The 15,055-nt window shown below is 39.8% G+C and overlaps 1 long non-coding RNA gene across 3 annotated transcripts in view; it reads left to right on the forward strand.

Moving 5' to 3' along the window:
- LOC117886663 overlaps positions 1-15,055 on the forward strand; it is a 113,159-nt gene that overhangs the window by 15,201 nt on the left and 82,903 nt on the right. For all 3 annotated transcript variants that reach the window (XR_004648016.1, XR_004648017.1, XR_004648015.1), the window contains exon 2: positions 12,298-12,410. This is a non-coding gene — a long non-coding RNA (uncharacterized LOC117886663). The remainder of the gene's footprint in view (positions 1-12,297; positions 12,411-15,055) is intronic.

The raw sequence follows: 15,055 nt of genomic DNA on the forward strand, positions 1-15,055 counted from the left end.
TGGGATGGGCTAAGTCTTCGCACTGCTAACAGGTTCTTTTAAAAATTATAACGGATTGTGTGTCACTTGTGAGATTTGGGCTGGGTATTTATAGCAAAGATCATTTGAGGGTCAAAAAGAGGAGGTTAGGGAAATATTGCCCTGTTGTGAGGCACTCAGCAATCTCACCTATGTTTCAAATAACCCACTCTTTGCTAGCAGCATTCAGCACAGGTTTATGGAATATAAACATTTATTTACATTTTGGGGTTTTAAAGAAATAGTTTTTGTACTTGCTTTTGAATGAGTGATTGTTCCTTTGTTATTCAAGTGATCAGGGATTTCTTTGTTGTTCAGATTGCAGGGAATATTTGCCAACAGAGAATTGTAGCAGTGTTCCATGACACTACAGAATCCTACTTCTGTTCCCATAATACAATATTCTTTCTTGCTACGAGATGGCCTTCGCAAACCTGAAATGCTAGACTATGAAAATTGTTCTAGTAGTTCACAAGTGCACTTCTCTTCCATGGAAATCTACATCGCTGCCCAAACTCATCCCCATTACAGAATGCATCATACATACATACTAGCTTTTATTTACAATTTGAGAACAAAGTGTTGCAGTCGTTTGTGCAATTAAATGGATACTGTCAGTCTGTTTAGGGCTCAATATGTACCTTTATTAAAGGATGAAATCTTAAGAGGCAAGCCAATTGGTGGTCTTGGATACTGTATATGTTTTTCACATGTTCAAAGATATGACCTAATCATTGTGATGAATTTGTAGACGTCCAGGTTAGGCGGCAATGTAGTCTTGTGTCTCTCTAAGTCTTCCATTTACACGTTAAATGAACTTGGGCAAGTCAGTGAGCTGCTCTGTGCCTTTGTTTCCCAACTTCAAAGTTGGGATACATTTTGCTTACTCACCTATATAAATCATTTTGAGTTCTATGGATGAATTCCTAAGTTCTATTCACTGTTGTTGTTGTTTTACTTTAATAAATTATTCCAAGCAAGCATTGTTTTTATTTGACTGACTCACGCCAAAGCAAGTCAGTCAAAAATAGTAAAGCCTATTATGAACAAATAACTACCTTTTGATGACAAGTATCAGAGGGGTAGCCGTGTTAGTCTGAATCTGTAAAAAAAAAAAAAAAAAAAAAAAAAAAAATCTGACTTGCATCTGAAGAAGTGAGGTTCTTACCCACGAAAGCTTATGCTCCCAATACTTCTGTTAGTCTCAAAGGTGCCACAGGACCCTCTGTTACCTTTTGATGTTCATTAATATGTTGAAATGTTACTTATGGGGAGACTTCCTTTAGATCAGGTAACCTGCTAAAGATACGTTCTAAACAAATCCCAGAATCCGTAGAGGCTCCTCTCTCATTACGCTGGCACATTGCATAAACAGTGGCATGAGTCGTGGCCCCAAATCACAAAGAGAAATTCTTTATATATAAAGTATTTAAATGTCCTAAGAAATAACACACAATCACATAACACATACCACTGTGTTCACATTTAGCTCTTCCCTACTCCAATTCTTTCTTCCCCCTCCCTCCCACCTTACTGTTTTGAATTATACGTGACTCCTGGAAAATGAAAATTATCCACATATTACTGTAATTGAATCAAAGTGCTGTTTCTGGAAAAAAAAGGTGGTATTTATTTTCTGGCAGGCTCAGGGCTGCCTGTTTGTGATCACAGTATTCTTAGTCACAACAGGAAAGCCATCTTAGTCATAAACCACATTCATTGTTACAAAATCATGATTGGGCTCTATTTATGGCTTTGCATACCCATAACTGTAATTACATGCAGCTTTTAGTAGTTTTGAGAGTCACCCAAGCATTGTAGAAATAAGCCATTTGCAGTAACTTGGAATCCTGCTGATACAATACTTCTACAAACAAACTAAAATAAGACATTTTGGTGGTTACATTTAAATTTGCCATGAGGTTTGGAATCCAGTGCTCATCAAGCTTGTAATATTTAATTACAGGATCATCAAGCATGTAAATCAGTGCAATGCTCTGCATCCTCAAAATGTCCACTCTCTGGACAGTTTGTAATTCATCAGATGCAAAGTTGAACCGGTCTTGCACTTCCTACACAGGCAAAATTACCCGTTAAGGGCCCAATCTTTCAGGCCCTAATTCTATAAGGTACTGAATGGAACTACTCAAGCTTCAAATACCTTGCTGAATCAGAGGTGCGGGCAGCCAAGTGCCCTCAAGTAATGGGAGTTGAGGGCACTAAGTACAAAATTGTTAAAAGGATTTAGGCACCTCAGGCATATAAGCACCTATATCCACCATGTAAGCACCACTGACATTGTTAAAACACAGCTCAAACATTGCCTAACCCTCTCTAGGGGCCTATGTCCTCCATCCTTCTAAGTCTCCACTGTTAGGCTGCGTTGGAAATGCCAAAGTGGTACTGCTAAGGAGCTGCTCAGAGCCTTAGCCAAAACCCAAGCTCTGACATGGGATTTTTAAGTTAGGCAGGGAACACCTCTCTCTCCCGCCACCCCCATTGGTCTGGAGCGACGAACCATGGCCAGTGGGAGCCGCGATCGGCCAAACCTGCGGATGGGGCAGGTAAACAAACTGGCCCAGCCCACCAGGGTTCTTACCCTGGGGAGCCGTGTGCCCAAGGGTGCCAATCCCTGCTGTAGCTTCATCTCCGCCTCTCTGAGCATGCCTAAAACCTGATTACCTGTCAGACTCTGCAGCAGGTAGGCTAGAGGCAGGCCGCCAGTAGGAGCAGCACAGCACCCACCCACAAGACAGTCAGCGGCACAGGGAAACATAGGATGAGCTTGAGAGAGGTATTGAGCATGATCAAGAGACTGACAGTTTTCTCTGCTAGGGTATGTACTAGCTAAGCGACTGACCTGGCTTAAGTGCCTAACTCCAGGGGAGGGTCTGCAGCTGTGGATCACAAGCAGAGGTAGGTACCTGTCTTGGTCCCATCAGCCAGGTGCCCTGGGTTAATCGCCTAAGCTCCTCTAGTCTCCACCTCTCTTCTTGGCATTCACTCCTCACTAGCTTAGGCAGTTTCAACCACTCTGCTGGACAGCTTCTGAAAATCCCTTTCTTAGGTGCTTAACTATCCCCTGCACTCTACAGCATGGAGCCACTTAACTCAGGGCTGAAAATTCTACTAGGTTGTGGGCTGACCAGCTCTTCTCAACAAAGCAACACCTAAATCCCTTTAAAAATCTGGCCCTATCATGCAGGTTCATCCCCTAAATGAGAGGGCATTTTGCCGAAGTAAGGAGAGCAAAATCTGGCACATTCTGATTTGCATCTAACCAAAGAAATGCAAATTGCTCTTAAATAACTATGTAATTTGCACTCTGAAATGTCTGTTTATTCTGAACTTGTTGTTTCCAGCATGCTTTGGTGTGCAGTTCAAAATGTAGAGATAATAATGCTGCTGCTTTTACATGATGTCCATCAGAGTAAATTGCGTGTGTTTCACTTAATTAGTGATAATCGCATGTAAATCAAAGTATAAATTAGGTCTCTTACTGGATCATAATCTACAGCTCTAACACCTTGTAAATGATATACTAACATGTTATGCTTCAATATCTACTTCTGGATCCTTCTAATTACTCTTTGGAGCTGTTGATTTGGCACAACATGCAAAAAAGATCAAATCTATACTCCACAATGTGATGGAAATACCATGTGTCAAGTTCTTATAAATTGAGAAGATGAACTAAAACTACAGTTTTGTTGTTGTTAGAGCAGATGCTTTTGAAATTTTTGTGACTGTTTTGCCAAGTAAGTACTAAATTTTTAAAACCATTTTGTCATTTGTTTAAAGATTTTTAATAGCTTTAAAAATGTAGGTTACATAGGTGTGTAAACTAAATATAATGCCATCTGACACTTAGTAGCAAGGCAAATGTTATTGACACATCACTATAATGCACCTCATTTTCATCTATATTATTTTGGGTAAGTTGTATGAGCTGCATTATGCAGGTGGTCAGACTAGATGATTACCGTATTCCCTTCTGTCCTTAGAATCTATTAATCAAGAAGAGCTGCATAAACTAGTGCTGATGTCAGGTTTGTTTTAAGGTTTATACGAGCGAGTGCATTGAAACTTGAAATTATCTGTATAGGTTATATCAACTGGATACAATTATTTATGATATTGAGGTGCAAATATTAAGGCCCCAATCTTGCAATAAGATCCATATAGGCAGATTCTTGTGCCTGTGAGGAGCCCCATGGACTTCAGAGGGACTCCACAAGGATCCAAGTGTCTGCCTATGTGGATTGGATTGCAGGATCAGGACCTAGAGTATGGGAATTTCATTATTGACATTAATAGCAGCTGAATCAGGCCCTCAGGCATTAGACACAGGTAATAGTTAATCTCTAGTTTATATCCATAAAATGTTGACTTTGTTTTTCGTGTGGTGTTTGTGACTTTGGAACTATTTTGCTAAAAACATTCAGCCCATTGCTCACCCTCCAGTCTACTAGCAGAGGGCTGTAAAAGCAGGCAAACTAGAGCAGAACAGTCATTCATGCTGCTTCCTCTTTGGCTCCCTATTCCCCTGCACACTTAGAATCCATAGAGCACTTCTACAGCAACTCCAGGTAAATGGGGATCTGCAGATTTGGATGCTGTTGTAGAGGAAGGAACCACTCTCCATGACTCCTCCTTCTCCTCCTTTATCTGATGGATTTTTCACTAGAAAATGCCTGCAAACTTCTCCCCATAAGCAACCATGTCTTCCACTCTCTCTCTCGTCAGGTATTGTACAGCCATGGAGGATTCGACTATCAGTCTGGTTCTTAAAGGAGTCAGGCTTCTGTGGGAAGAGAGAGGACCCTGCAATAAGGATGGGGGATTCCTGAGTTCATGCATTTGACCCCTGTTTTCCTATGCATCTATGGGGTTTGCAAGCTTGGCTTCTACTGCACATGGTAGTAAACTACTCCCACTGGAGCAGAGAGATGATGTGGAATAAACTCCATGAGCAGAACCCCCTCAAGAGTTTCCAGCTGTTTTATTCACCTCATGTGGATTGTCCCACCCATCTGTCTATTCCCATAAAACCTCCCTTAGCTTCTTTTTAAGTCTTTCTACTCCTTTTGAAAACATTTATATTCTCACTGCCATTTCTTTGTGAACTGTGCTGTAGCTACTTTCCTTATCACCAGTGCTGACTTTAGGACATATTGATACCCAACATATTCAGTTTTGTCTTTGGGAGGCTTCCAGGGAAGTCCTGAATTTGTGAGTGGGAGATAAAGATGGTGATTGCAGCGGCTTCAGGTGATGTTCTGTGTTAACACACCTTCACTTTGCGCACGGCTGGTGGCAGTTATCTATGATGCTGCAATTCACTTTGAATGCAAGGATTTAGTATGGATTTCATATTACAGTTTAATTATATAAAGGAAAGTTATTCCTCTGACACTTTGATATAAAATATGACCACATGGAACTAAAACATTTAGTTTAATGTGTTCTCAAGATATGAAACAATTCATCATTGATTCCCTTTGTTTATTACTGAAAGGCTTTATTTTGAAATCATACTTCTATTCTTTGTGTGGGTATCATCCTACCCTGTCATCTCCTATATCTGCTGCTACATATTATCTCCCCCCCATTTGGTTCCCTTATGAATGCACACAATCCCATGTAGTTCAAATAACTGGGCCTTCTTGGACATTGGTTTATTAAACTCACACAAGTATAAGCAGTTCTCATTGGGCAGGAGCGGAGGTTCACATCTGCCCTTTTGAGCAGAGTCCTTTCTCTCTCCCCCTGAAGGGTGTCTCAGCCCCCTCTGGGCTCTACAATCAGCCTTTTGCTTGGTTCAAATAGTCTCTTATCCCTTGATGCAAGGTTCTCTAAAGCCCTTCTCCTAGGGTTTTCAGTGGAGCCACCTGCAGGCTCCATAACCAGGCAGAGGGCTGATGGATTAGAATGGAAAGACCCACACTAAGACTTCACCAATTCCTAGGCTAGCCACCTGACCTACATAGAGAGCTCTTCCTCCTCCCAGTTCATTCCCTGACTCTGGCTCTCTTCTGTGCCTCAGAGGCAGGAAGCCTAAGTTATAACTGTTTTCCTATAGGTCACATGCTTCTCCCAGACACATGACCTGAGACTACAATTCCTAGTTTTAGAGGGCCCCATAACACACAGTGGGCATGTGGGCTCAGCCCAAAGACAATTTCTCTGTTACAGTGGGCTTTATATTGCAAAGGACAGCACATATCAGGCACTTCTTATCCCTGGTTCACGTACTCTGTTCTTTGGCCTATATTAACTTGTTTTGATTTCTGGCTATACTCAACAGCATTTATGTTTGTTTCTGTTGCGTCACTCCACCAGCTCACAGTTGCAAAGCCAGACAAAGCAGGATGAACATACTACGAAGCTGTCTCAGGGAGTTTCTCCACTCTTATATGTACATTTTATTACCAAATCCTGTGGCAACATTTACAACTTACTCAATGTTGCCTAACCTTGGTCTTTTGTTGTGATATCTGGTGTTTTTCTTAAAGCCCCACCCTCTTGGAGTCATGTGACTATGAAGTCTCACCTTTCATTATAAAAAGTAGTAAGTTTCTAGCCCTCATCATTAGAGGAAAATCTTACTAACGGTTCAAAAATCCAAAAGTAAATAAAAAGAATCCACCCCCAACATTTTAAATAAATCTCATGATTTTAATCCTATTCATGATTTTTAGGGGCCTGACTCATGATGTTTGAATGCTTGGGTGTGCAACATTGGCACTTCAGGAGGGAGAAAGTCTAAACATTTACAAGAAAAACAAAAAAAGAGAGTTAGCCATTTCAAACTCTCACCGACCAAGCTGTAAGGTAGGGGGTGGACAGTTTGCTATTAGACAGCTACGTTCTAAAAGATTTTTCTGAGAAATCACTGATAAATTTAAATATTCTGTAGTCTGTTGGAGACTAGCATTCCATCACCAGTGTCCATACATTGTTCTGTATTTATTCCATAATCCACTGTTAATATTTCTAGGGCAGGTTGGCACAAAGTCAGATGCCTGAAGGGTTACAATGTGATAGCAAATGACGAGAATAGCCCTGAGATAGGTACAACCTATGGTTTGGCTTCTGCTACTGAAGTGATACCTTTTTAATACAAATAACAAACAATGACAGTTTAAAAAAACAACAACTCAATTTTTTCATTGCTCTAGCTTGTTCAATGTTCATGTGTTCAATCAATAAATCTGCAAAGTCTCTCATTGTAATGTCCATTTTGCCAAGCCTAACCAATAGGGAAGTCTACTTAGATTTTCAGCAGCCCAAAATGTAGAATCAATAGGTTGAAAATATTCTTCCTTGTTTTTGCATATGAAATGTTTGTATTTCTCCCTGTGAGTTTTTCAATGTCAGGTTTTTAGTGCCTGGTATGGTAATGCGTACACTGCATAATCATTGGCACATGTAGTAGAACCTTTCAAGGTCACCAGTGAATTGACCGAAGAGCTTTGTAAAGCTTTTAGTCAAGTCATGCAGATATAGAACAACCACTTAAATGTCTACAAATTGTCCACAAGTGGCTATAGTTTGTAGGTGGGGCTGGCCCAGCAGAATGTATTGTATTTCTATAAGCATCGCTTTCACAAGCTGGCTCTATAAATGTTATACAAAAGTGAAAACCCATCCTGTTTGCCCTCGCTGTTGCCAGCATAACATACTTGGGTAAAGGGATTGTGGCTGGAAGAAAATGGCATGGCCAGAATGCCTGTGCTAATCTGTTTTTTGGTTGCTTTTTTCCATCTCTTTCTAGCGTACACAGCCTGGAAGAATAAATTAAAGCAGCCCAGCTTTGTCTGTTCTAACAGCTCAGAGCAAAAAGGATCAGGGAAGTGCAATGATGAGCTGCAAGCCACCTTTGTCGTGTGCACAAAACCCCTGGTTTAGTTGTGTCCCAGGATCTGGTGTACGAGATACAGAAAAAGGATGCCAAACTTGACTCACAATGAGCTGCTTTTTTCTAAACTCCCTTCACATAATCTCACAAGGTTAGAAGGAGTAGCTTCCCCAGATGCGTTTTCTGGGCTGGATTATGGTTGTTTTTTTCTTAACCTATCAAAGGAGAGAACCTTTTTATTGACAGCCACTCTGCCTCTGTCACAATGAAGTGTGGGCAGTGCCAAGAGTGCCCTGGATCTAAAATAGGTTGGGCAACTGAACAGACTTCTCCCTTAGAAATATTTCTATTTGTATCTATAGAGTTAAATACTGAAAGAAGCTAAAAAAAGAATGTGCTCTAAGGGCCAGACACTGCTGCCCTTTCAAAGATTAATAAAAAAAAGCATAAATTGAACACTTCTCCAGATCTCAGCATGTTACCAGATTGTGCTCTTTGATTTTCTCAGATGTGTGGAAGGGGTTAGTGCATCCCCTGATTCATAAGGGCATTTAAGCACATCCTTAAGACTTCACTGGAATTTAGGCAGGTGCCTAAAACAAGTATTTTGCTGAATTGGGGCCCTAGTCCTTTAAGAATATATTGTTCCTACAGAGTGTCTTGTCCTGAGGCTTCAGAACACAAAGCTGAGAAGTAGTACTTGTCATTAGCATGTTTAATTGATTGTTAGAGTCAGGAATATAATCTAGACCTCTTGACATCAGTCCTATGTCTTAACCACAATACCTGATAATTATCTTTCTGTTAGAATCTAGTATCTCAAATCAAAAGGTATGAGCAAAGTCAGGCCAGACAAGGCAGAAGAAATATACTTCAGGAACAATCCTATCCATCAGGGAGAGGACATAAATCACCAGGGACACCATTTAAAAATGGAATATTTGCCAAGTCTATGTATAGGAAATAAGGACACTATACCTATTAAATCAATGGAATTACTCCTGTGAATCAGGTCCTACTGCAGAATAACAGATGTTACTATGTGATAGTTCTGGGTAAATGTAAACATTTTATTGGTGATCAATTTAATACTGCAGATGGTTTCCTTATTTAGCTTCTGTAATCTTGTCCCTCTGTCATGTCTTCCAAAACTCTGAATGCAGTCTACACAACAAGAAGGTTAGAAAACTAATCTTCCCATCTGGAAGTTATGAATCTCTTATGGAATATTGCTATGATGAAAGTAGTGGAATGGATTCCACCTCCTCCCTTGAGAGCCAATCATCAGCTGGACTTCCACAAATTGATTCAGGTTTTTTTTGTTTTTTAAAACAGTGCCCAAAAGTTCAAGACACTTTGCAAACAAACAAACCCACACAGTCCCTGCCCTAAAGAGATTACAGTCTGGATGACATAAATTATACTAATTTCTGAACCTAACTGTTCATTTCAAATTTTACTTTATAGATTAGAATATAGCTTCCATGCGTTAGAAACATCCTCGCTGTCCCCTACTAGGGCATGATCCTACGCGCATGGAAATCAATGGCAAGCCACATATTGACTTTAAAGGTGCAGAATTAGACCCAGGAGGTGCTGTTTGAAGTCACTTTATGCTAACTGGACAGGACCCTTTAAACATTTTTCCTTGTATACTGTTTTTAAGAGGCAGACACTTATTCAGCACACAACAGTGGTCAAAGGCATTGGGAGAAACCCCCACAAAATAAAAATCTGATGGTTGCAGAGTTAAGAACTTCATCCCTCCCCCGCCTCAGAAATCAATAGATTATTAAAGCTACTTCAAGGCTTCCACTGCTATCATATCAAAGTTTTATTATCAAATATGAAAAAATCATTACCGCAATATCACAACATTGATAACAACAATATTAAAAAACACACACACTCTTCCTAGAGGCATATGATCTAAGAATCCACAAGGAAAAAAATAATTGCTGCAAGAATGGCAGTTAGCCAGTTCAATCACTCACGATCCCCGGTTTTGATAAATGTACAAGAGTCAAGGTATTTCAGAGCCACAGTTTCAGATAGGAGAGCTTCAAAAGAACTGTAAAAAGAAGTGCTTGAGCAAACAAACTAAAGTCAAAATCAAACCCAAAAATATATAAAAAGAGATTGAGAAATTCTCAAAAGAGCTATTACCAGCTGATATGCATGTGGCTTCAGGCCTCTTGAAACCTGGTATAATCAGCTATATTCAGGGCCTCTCTTAGAAGAGAACTTGTAAGCCAAAACATTGTACCAAATTAAATCATGTGAAGCCTATTCCTGCCCTCTGCTGCAGGGGTTCAATTCCCATTGACTTCAACTTTCACTATATTTAACTTCCGCCAAAAGCAAGAGCCCCCAGTTAACACTGCTCTTCCCTGGGAGTAATGCAGAAGGAAATCAAAGTACAGTGAATTGCGTTTGCATTTGAGACCAAACTATACATCTTCCATACATCTGTGTGTGTTGTGTTATACCTTGGAATGCAGCCATTTTTAAAACCTCATGATAGATAGTGGTTACAGTTGACAGTGGCCCAGTGTTTTGGGGATCATTCCTCTTCCAGTCCAGTAACCTGAAAACAATGTTCAAAAGAATCATTTCCAGTACAATTTGTCTCTGAGACTGACTTGCTCTGTTTCATATTGTTAAATAAATAAAGCATTGCATTTAGAACTGAACCAGACTCTAAGGTTTGGCCATAGGCTTGTTACCTGACTCACTTTGTTGTGTTTCAGTAGTACATTTGAGGATTTTCATAGGAGCCCCTGAAATGGTCTTGGTTAGTATGCATGATGAATCATAGAAATAAGTCCTGTAACAGACTAGCCTCGCTCTTAACTGTGTCAGGATTAGTAAATACCATCCTACCTTATTTGAATTATACCCTCTCTTGAAAGGCTGGAGTAGCAGATGACCCTTATAGAATTCCAAGATGACCCAGATTTGGATGCTTTCAGACCCAGGCAACTAAGACAAGAGAGAGTTCCAAATTCAAGGGTCTTACATTGAAAATATTTGTTTCAAGCACTATGTGATTAAACCAAAGTGCTGTCAAGTTGAGCCCCTCAGCTGAACACACTCTTTGTGCTGCCACAAGAGGAGAGCGGTGATCTCTCAGGTGGCCAGCTCCCAAATCACTGAGGGCCTTCTAGAGATGAAAACCAACAACTTAAATTTGCAATCAGAAATGAACTGGCAGTCAGTGTAGATTTCAGAGCACAGGTGTAATATCCGCTCTGTATGTCCTTCTGCTATATACAGACAGTCTGAAGTCACCCTCTGGCCCCTCAAGTGATAACTTTTTTTGCTAGTTATTGTCTGGAAGTAGATTAACATTACACTTGGCTCTGTGGAAATCTCGCAGCAGCCTGTGTGCATGGTGCAGGGTCAGCCTACTGCTAGGCATTTATTTTGGTTGACATTTTCCTTTGTCAAGATTCTGTTCCCTGTTATTCAGTATGTACTGCCCTGCATATATCCTACCTATTTAACAGTCTTCAGATAAAAGCGGGTATTTTCCCATATCAATAAATGTTCTGGTGCGAAGCTGTGTGCTGGCCTCAGAGAACCATCCCCTGCCATCTATCTCACTACTTCACTGAGTGCAAAATAAGAAGGCTTTGTCTAGCAACAAAACAATAATTAATTTTTCATGTGAGCACCAAAGTCTTGAAGAGCACAGAATCTTTTTGAATACACCTGTAAGTGGCCCTGAAGAGAAAGAAACAACAGAACCAAGGAATTGTATTTTATTTTCTCCCTTGTTAGTTATTTCAAGAAAACCTTTTTATGTAAAACTACAACTCTTTTAGCTTTTCCCTGACACGTTCATTCTGAAGACTACACTTGACCTTCAACTATGTCCTTTATTAGGAGGATTATACCTAAACACTCCTTCATTTTATTGCTAATGAATGCAGATGCAATGTGTTTTCTATCTGATCCCCAGCATTAGGATTATCCCAAGAGTGGCATTTATGTTCTTGTAGTTCTTTGGTCTTCCTACTTTGATATTTATTTATACCAATCTGTACTCCACTAGGAATAATAAACTAAAATAATGTGGCATCCATTTTGCTTGGGGTGTCTAAATGTGTTTTTATGATTGTAGAGGTGTATGGCTTTTCCATACAGCTGTCATGAATTCCAGGCCATTTAAAAAAAAAAAAAAAAAACATGAATTCCAAAGCATTTAAAAAGGGACTCTGCCTTTCAAATGATGTGTATTAAAAATAGTTTCCATTTTAGTATGACACGGTTCTCCAAAGATATAAATCTCACTTTCTCAAAAACTGAACAAATCTCTCTCCCTCACAGCAAACAACCACCAAACACAACAATAAAAACAAACAAAGCAACGCCTGCCCTCAAAACCTCTATAACTTAAGCTATTTCTTTTACAGGCTGGGCAGAGATAAAAGGGCACAAAATTATTTCTGTTTAATATGTGGGAGATGCTCAGATAATATGGTGAAGGGGGCGACAGAAGTACTTGGATGAATGGCTGGATAGACAGGTAATATGCCTTAACATACCACAATAGAATTGAATTATTCTGATCATAAGTATATTGTAAAGATGAGAGGCGAGGGGGAGAACTGTGTTTTTGTCCTTTTTGCTTCATTGTGATGTATAAAGGAGACCTGAACATCTTTGTGTGAGTGCATTCATTTCTGCTTATTTCTTACATTAGCAGTCAGACCTTGTTTACCCTATTTTACCCTGAAAAACTACCAAAACCAGAACTAATAGGATTATGACCTCACAAGTACTGTACCAAGAAAAGTGAAAATATGAGCAGTTGAGAAGTGAAGATAGTTTGTCAGACTGTTTTAAAATGCTTGGCTTTTTGCCTTTTCTTTTCTTTCTTGTTTTGTTTTGTTTGTTAACCCTTATTAAATGTCAAACTGGTGGGAGGAAAAAAAAGGGTAAAATAAATCACTTCACTCTCTCAATTATAAAAACTGAGAAAAAGCCAATTCCAGCTCTCTTTACCTACAAGAGAATATGCAGCAAAATCAGGAAAACCCAGATTTATATTCCTAAAGCTTAAAAAAAACCCAACCACAAACGTAATTTAAAAACCCACCTTTCAGATCTTCTTTATACATAAGCAAACAAAAGAAAAAAAGATGGATACAAATCCACACTTTTCTTCAAGTCATCTTTAAAAGAAATTCAAAAAGGTCAGATTCTGATCCCCTGTGTTATGTCAATGAGTCATCTCACAGTAGTCAGTGGAACAACTTGTGGAGTAAGGTGCTGCATACTGTGAGTAAGGGTTTCAGAATCTATCCAAAGTCGTTCAGGGAATGTTTAATAGAGAATTAGAGTCTAGTTAATGTAATTACAGAAATTAATCTGTGATCAGTTTATAATGTATCTGTACCAAACATTGGATGAATTTCAGTTTCTGAGTGGTGTACACATCAAATTTTGGTCTCTTTGTTTCACAGAGTACACAGCACCCACATCTATAGGATTGAATGTAAACAAAGATATGTATGCCATAGTTTGATAAGCTAATGTGCTCAGAGATGCAATATACTGCTCAACTTGCTTCACTTTTGGATCTCACATTTGTTCATAGAAAGTAAATACATGCCAAAGGAGGCAGCACTTTTCCCCTTTATTGTATTTTCCTCCTTTGCCCTGGTTTTTGCTAGTAACAATGAACCTCCAAAGGTTCAAAGGACTGCATGTTTAGCTAAATAGTCAAAACTGTGGAAGTGCCCCATACACACCCAAACCAAGCTACTCTACCCATGCTCCTCCAGTACAATATGCTATCGCTTGTAGTGGGAAGGAGCCAGTGCTTGCTACCCCTTTGACATCATCAGCGTTATCTGGGAATCTCCCTCCGTGATATTCCAAAGGCAATCAAGTAGTTTGCAGCCCCTGCTGAATGTACAATATAATCTCCCTTTCTAAGGTAAGGTTGGGTTTTCTCCAGAAGATGCCTCAAGGGGATTGGGGAGAGGTAATAAACCTACTGATCATCCCACCTCAGAAAGCAAGAGGGGAGGTCCAACTGAAAATCCAGGAGGGTAGAACAGACCTCCCAAATTTCTGTGAAGGCCTCAAAGGAGGGAACCAGGCTTCTAGGCCTTCCTTCCTTCAAGAAAATCTGCCATAGCAGCTAAGAGCAGGTGGAAGGTTAAGGAATGATTAGTTCAATTCATCTCCCTCTGGGATGGGTACAGGGCTCTTAACTGAATGTTTGGGTCCTAGGAATGGGGAAATCTTGGGGAACATGAGCTGGGGTTGCAGGTTCTTAACATTTCTGAACCTGCCTGCCTATCCCCAGGGTAATCTGTTTTGTTGTATTCCCTTCTGCTCTTGGGCTGGTAACATTGTAAGTTAGAATATCAGGGTTGGAAGGGACCTCAAGAGGTCATCTAGTCCAACCCCCTGCTCAGAGTAGGACCAATTCCTAACTAAATCCCCAAATGGCCCCCTCAAGGATTGGGCTCACAACCCTGGGTTTTTAGCAGGCCAATGCTCAAACCACTGAACTATCTCTCCCCCCAAGAGTTAACCATATTAACACACACACAAAAACCACCTCAGTGGAATCATTGTTTAGACTTGAAATAACTTTACTGGAGGTCAGAATTCCAGCACAGTAATGGTGACCCTTATGGATTTTACATACCATGTCACACTGACACTCAGTAAGTGGAAGACCAGATTCCAATAGGAAAAAACAATAACAACCTAAATCAACTTCTTGCAGTGATAAGTGTCCAACTGACCCTTTTCTTTGTTCTGGGTTGAGGTTAAATATGTTGCTTCACCAGATTGACCCATCTAATACAAGGAGTAAGGAAAAATGCCTCTAACCAATTCTTTTTAGAGTACACAATGAATGAATGGTAAGGCAGTGTATGTATGTTGAACATATGAAAACATGCATAAAAATTACAGTTCAAAGAAACTTAACATGTTTACGAGTAAAAGTTTTAACAAATGCGATTTTATAGAAAATCTGTGTATAATCAGAAGTCACTGAAGATTTTCTCTCCGTTTTGAAAAAAGGAGATTGTCCTTTGTTTATTGTTTATCTGGGCCTTAGCCCATCCAGCCCAGGAGGTAAATACATTATCATAGATAACAAAGGACTAGTCTTCCATTGTATTTACATTTATAACTCCCACTTGT

Source organism: Trachemys scripta, chromosome 13, assembly GCF_013100865.1.
Source record: "Trachemys scripta elegans isolate TJP31775 chromosome 13, CAS_Tse_1.0, whole genome shotgun sequence".
NCBI lineage: Eukaryota > Metazoa > Chordata > Testudines > Emydidae > Trachemys > Trachemys scripta.